Raw genomic sequence first — 7,139 nt, forward strand, 5'->3', positions numbered from 1 at the left:
TCCTGCACCCAGACACTTCAAATGTAGTATACGGCATCACATACACATCATGCCACAAACTATACATAGGACATACTGGCCAAACATTACGCACCCGACTCAAACAACACCTACATACAATCCAAAGGAATACAACAAACACACACCTGGTCCAACATTTCCGCACACATGATATAGCACACCTCTCTATATGCAGTTTGGAGGGGAACCCAGGTTGGAGTGCTTTACAGAGGAAGAGAGCAGAGAGTCTTTGGATTTTAAAATTAAATACACTACATCCCAAAGGACTCAATCAGAAATATCAGAAACCTCTTTTTTTTTTGGGAAGTGCTTTATGTGTTTAAGGTTTTAAGGTGGTTTTACTGTACTACATCAACAGCTCCCCAGATTTTAATTCCCAAAGGGTGGTGTTATATAACTTATATATTTATATATATATATATATATATATATATATATATATATATATATATAACTTATATATATATATTTTTTTTACAAATCTTACGCTTCTTATTTAACATTTAAACATTTACTCATATATATTTATTTATTTATTTAAAGATATGTGTGTGTTTTGTGTTTGCTGTGGACATTTGCACTTTAAAAAAATAAAAAAAATTAAAAAATATTTGCACTTAAACTTCAGCACTTGCTTCAAGCACTTAAAATTCTCTTTTTATTTACTCTCTTCTTTCTCTCATTTTATTGTCACTTTTTATAGGCATTCACCCGGCAGGAATTTCACCACACTGGGCCATGAAGTAGTCACTCATGAATTCTGTAATATATATATATATATATATATATATATATATATATATGGCTATTTATTGTAGGTCTTTTCTATTTATTATATTTCCCATACTATGTATTACCCTATCTAATTACTAACTAATTAATTATTTATATTTATTATCCTTTATTTAAATAGCATCCCACCTTTTAACCTTTAAACACATATACATTTTTTAAAGAACAACTTCAATCAAGATGTGGGCCATCCTATCTGTATCCATTACATAACTAGGAGAGGAAGAGAAGTAAGGAGGGCCTTTCGGCCCGTGCCACCTAAAGCCCCAACGGCACCCAAAAACAAAAACACTCCCCACAACACACACACACACACACACACACACACACACACAGACACACAGACACACACACACACACACACACACACACACACCACACACACACACACACACACACACACACACACACACACACACACACACACACACAGACACACAGACACACAAACCTGCACATACACTCACCTGCAGAAACCACACACACACACCTGTCAGGGGCCCTGCACACACACACACCTGTCAGGGGCCCTGCACACACACACACAAGTGCATCACCCTTTTAAGAACGCCAGGTGGAGCCAAACAATAAGCACAAAGTGGAGCCCACACATTCATTAAAACAAAAGCTGAGTAGCACACACACACACACACACACACGCACGCGCACACACACACACACACACACACACACACACACACACACACACACACACACACACACACACACTCACCTACAGAAACGACACACACACACTAGGGAAGGGAAGATTCACCAAAACGTAATCGGAAAATCGATACGACCTGTACGGTACGGTTGCATCGATTTGCAAACATCTGCATCGGTAAGGAACGCAAATAAAATCGAGATGCATCGTATCTTGAATGTCCGCATCGGTACTGACTGGTAGATTTCTACACAGATGGGTGAATTTGTCAGTTTGACAGGTGAAAATTTTCACCTCAAATTGAGCTATAAATAGCCTGAATGTCCAGACATTTTTTGTCCGCAACAGGGCAGTGATAATATCCAAATCGTGTCCAACAAGTAGGTCTATTAAAGTGTCCCCTTTACAATTTATTGTATAAACAAATGCCCGCAAAACCACATGGTAGTGGTCAGCTTTGCGTTAACACGGGAGAACTGCTCAGCGCATGGAGAAGTTGGCTGTGTGGCAGATAGCGCGGAGGGTGAGCTGTCAGTCATTCTCGACTGCTTAGCACACCGGCATATCACAAACATCATCACTCCCACTAGGCCTGATACATGGTTCATGGGAAATATAATAAAACATAACATGTTTAACTGCTGCCATTTCTGAATGACTATCCCTTTTTAATTAAAAAAAAAAAAATGATCATATATATATTTTTTAAAATGACTACTGAATCAATCTGTTGTAATTATACTGTTGGGTAATAGAGTATTAAATATGTAGTATTCTATTCCTTCCAAACAATATGGGCAGTCAGCAACCAACTGCACCTCGAACTCTGCGAATTGCAGTCCGATCCGTGGTCATGTGGCCCTTTGATGGTGGCGATGAAAAAACGTAAAACCATAAAAGTTGCCCATCCCTGTTCTACACACTGACACGCCAGTTCTTCTCACGTTATGGTAGCTTAAATGTGATGGAATGGAAGTGTAGGTTTGTCTGTCTGTCAAAACGGTTTAGCGCAGCATCAAGCCATGCGCCCATTTGTCCTTGTTTTAGAGAGGAGCCGAGTTAAAGAAAATCACTGACAAGACTCCTTAATGAAATTGCATACTCTTCTTGATGAGTTGAGCTCTGCAGTAGCCTAATAATTTGACTATATGATGAATTCACCAATCAAACTGCATTTGCCATCACAAAAAGTTCTCAACAACTTGTCTGTATCTGTGGCTGTGAGTGTGGTTTACTGTGGAGTCAGGCTCCATGTTCTGTTTGTCTGATGCTCCACATGCATTGTACTAATGTGCAATAGTCCTATGGTGTTAGGGCTACATGTAGGCTATGTCTTGTCCTTACTTAAACCAGTCTTGTTCAGGGATGCAAATGAATTTCAGATTCAATAACAATTGATATCCCCTATACATGTTTTTTCCATTATTACTAAATTGTATTTCTTTTAAATTAGGCTACCCATAATATGGCCATTTTAATGCTACTTTTACAGTAATATGAACAGAAGGCCTATCCAAATCATTGCTTCGTTGACAAGAACAGTTGACAAATACTGTTGACTTGAAAAAAAAAAAAAAACAATGACGACATGCCTTTGATACGCAAAGGTGTTCGATGCCGGGTTGCCTACAAAAGAGCGATAGCAGCAAAAAGTCACCCTGCACTTGTAGCCTTGCTTGAGTGGATTCTTGGACGCACACAGAGCCGTGAAGTTAGTAGTAACGCCCGCTGAGATATAATATCAATTTATCCCCCCTCTCACATTCTCGTCGCAACTGTCACATCACCAAAACGTTTTATTGACATTTCATTTGCAAACATGCCATTTTCTGAGTGGTCTGCAATGTTTTAGAGTCCCCCTCACCGTTTATTTCATGTCTGCTGCAGTCTCTGTTATTTGGCTGATTTGGATTTGATCTCAACCAGCTTTAGAATGGCCGTCTATGAGCACCTGCAACTCTGTTCTTAAAATCACCTTAAACATTTGTTTTAACAAAACACACACACACACACACACACACACACACACTTTCCACTTACCGTATGAGGGTACAGCAAACAGCATCAACAGGAGGCCCAACACACTTTTCATGGTGGAGAATAACACACTGCCCAGATGGAGATACACACACAATCCAGACGTAGATAGACGCTCCTGCTCACAGACACACACACTATCCAGACGTAGATACATGCACACACACGCAAGAGAGCACACACTGCTGCTACCGTCCGTCGATCCACAATGTGTATAAAGTGTCTAAGTGTGTCTGTGTGAGTGACTGCGTGTTTCTACTTCCTGAAAATCATCAGACACAGCAGCTATTTGTTACCAACATACACACATACACATGTGCATACACATACGCATACGCACACACATACACATACATACACACCAGTGCTTGACACTAACAGTTTTGCTCACGAGCCATTAGGCCTTTTCACTAGCCATAATTTTCTTCACCATCATAACAGCTATAATGAATTATATAATAGGCTCTAATAATGTAATATAGGCTAATATAATATAATAGACTATAATATAACATAATATAATTGGGCAGCCTTGGCCTAGTGGTTAGAGAGTTGGTCTTTCAATCTAGGGGTTGCCGGTTCGAATCCCCCACGACCTCTCCCTACACCTCCATCCATGGCTGAAGTGCCCTTGAGCAAGGCACCTAACCCCACATTGCTCCAGGGACTGTAATCAATACCCTGAAAAATAATAGTTGTAAGTCGCTTTGAACAAATGAAAGCGTCAGCTAAGTGAAATGTAATGTAATGTAATGTAATGTAATGTAATATAATGTAATATATTAATAATGGCCTAATAGGCATAATAACAAGAATTGTTATTAATTGGTCCATGCATGCACAGATGAACAGATGCACTGCTCTGAGGAATGACATTTGCTTTAGCCTATATCGACTGGACACACCAATCACAATGGGTGGATTCCAATATGCAGACTTCCATCAGAGAGAGTAGAGAGAGAGAGGTTCCATTGGCCCATTGTTTCTGGGTTCTATTATTGGGGGGGAAATCCCCCTTTAGGCAGACCTAGGCAGACCTGAGGACTGTTCTATTCAATGCTAGGAGCATTATGACACGCCCCTTTAGGCAGACCGGAACCTGGCCATGTTAGGTGCCCATAGAAACCTATTATGTTGGCATATCTCTATACTTAAAGAATCTCTGCTTCCGTCCTCCCTTGCTCACTTGCCTGCTTGTGACCTCATGATGATGTTACTGACGACAGAAAATGAATTCAATATCTTACAAAAGCAAAATTCTAATGTAATTTTCTCATTTGCAATTGGGATGGTGAAAAACAGTCCCCCAAAATTTGTTGTGGCTAGGCTGACAGGTGGGAAACTTCATTGTTTTCTCCACCGAGGCAGGGCCAGGAGGAGGGGCGAGGCCACAAGCACAAGTAGAGGACGGGAGTGTGCATATTGAAATGCACCCAATGTTGTTGTGCAAGGGCACCAATGTAAGGCCTAAGCTATTTAAGCAGATAGCGCAAAGTCATCGCCAAGTTCGCCTGTCCTCGGTCATGGATGTGGAACAACACCTCATCTTGAATATTTTCTTATAAAAGAGGCCGTGGGTTTTGCTCAATTGATAACTGGCACGGGGAGTGGGGCACGACGCGACGCGGAGTAAACATCCCCTTGCCCGTTATCAATTGAGCATAACCCACGGACTCAAGTGGCTTATTGCTTATCTAACACTGTTACACTTAATCGCGGACCAAATTTCTTTAAAAATGCTTTAATAACAATTAACTTGATCCGTCTCGTTTGAGGAAGTGATTGTGGTTGCCCTGGCAACGTTACTCAGCGTGCATGTGTCGCGCTGCCAGACACACACTTCGCTACAAAAACTCAGCAAGGGGCGATAAGCTCATTTTTATGTCCACTAGTATTAATAGTGTAAAGGCAGATTGCAAAACTGACCTGTTTTGCAATCTGCCTTTACACTATTAATACTAGTGGACATAATACTGACCTGACCTGTAGAGATGAACTTCGGTACTTTAATTTCGCGTGAAGATACTTTTTTCAGTGACATTTCCAAACGCACGCTGATTTGACGGTAGCTCACTGTCACTCACTTCTGTTCGTAAGACTAGAGATTCCTATTGTGGGCGAGAATGTTGACACGTCACACAGGTGCTTATGGGTATTGTAGGCTGGCGACATCGCATTTGTAGCGCTTGTATTGCGTTTGTAGCAAACAGTCAGAGGAAAAAAACTACAATATGCGGTGCCTTGTCATTCAGAACAAACACACACACACACACACACACACACACACACACACAAACACAGACACACTCACACACATGATCAGCTTTGTCACACACACACACACACACACACTTCCGTCAATGGGTCTAATATAGATTTGTTAGGAACAATTTTCATAAAGTCCATGTATAGTGTATTATGAGTGCATTTATAATTACTTATACTGTACAACAACACATCTAGACTTTTTAAACCCTTTGGTTGTTCAGACACAGCTGATTCATGCATTTTTTTTTTTTTGTGTGAGTTCTTAAACATTCTGAGCATTGGTGCATTTGTGTGTGTGTACGTGTGTGTGTGTATGTGAGTGTGTATATGTGTGTGTGAGTGTCTGTGTGTGTATTGAAGTAAGGGCGTGTGAGAGGTGCGATGTTGTGACGGCCTCGCCTACTGCCAGCTGTGTCACAAAGGGCGTGTGAGAGGTGTGATGTTCACAAATAACTGTAAGGGCCTGTGCTGATCTTCGAGAAGTCGAGACACCCAGTCACTCACACAGACACACTCAGACACTCAAACACATTGTGGACCGACCCTCCTACCCAACACCCGCTTTAACTCGCTAACTCGCTGTCTCCCTGCCTCCGTGGAGTAAACAATCAAGTCGGCATGGGGCACCTAAGTCTCCACCCCTTCCAGTCGGCTCGTGGGGCTGGAGATCGGAATATGAATGACTGGGACCCAATGGGAAATAAAATGCCCTGAATCACACATTTGTTGTACCTCTTAATAAAAGAGCATTGTTGATGTGAGTTTCGACTGTTTTTGTTAACACAAGTCAACACAAATCACTGTGAAAAAGCAGGTAAGTATTTGGACTACACCTCACCCCACACTATTTAAGTGAAAGTGAAAAAGTGAAAGCCCATTGGGAAACTCCAACTCCCATTGTCATTGTGACACAGCACTCCACAGCACACAAGTGAACACTGCACACTGCACACTACGAAATTGCATTTATGCCTCACCCGTGCAAGGGGGCAGCCCTCAGTGGCGCCCCATGGGGAGCAGTGCGGTGGGACGGTACCATGCTCAGGGTACCTCAGTCATGGAGGAGGATGGGGGAGAGCACTGGTTGATTACTCCCCCCACCAACCTGGCGGGTCGGGAGTTGAACCGGCAACCTCTGGGATGCAAGTCTGACGCCCTAACCGCTCACCCATGACTGCCATATTTAAGTCGCGCATGTGACGTCACCACAGCATCTCCACCTGCAAACTCACCTGAGAGCAAGCCAACTGTTTCTTCATGAAGATGCCTTCTTGCTTTGTGCCACAGTGTGAACACTATTCCCACAGAGAAAAAAACAAGGAATAGATGGATAAAAGCGGTCAGGTGAGGTACA

Source organism: Engraulis encrasicolus, unplaced genomic scaffold, assembly GCF_034702125.1.
Source record: "Engraulis encrasicolus isolate BLACKSEA-1 unplaced genomic scaffold, IST_EnEncr_1.0 scaffold_26_np1212, whole genome shotgun sequence".
In the NCBI taxonomy this organism is placed as follows: domain Eukaryota; kingdom Metazoa; phylum Chordata; class Actinopteri; order Clupeiformes; family Engraulidae; genus Engraulis; species Engraulis encrasicolus.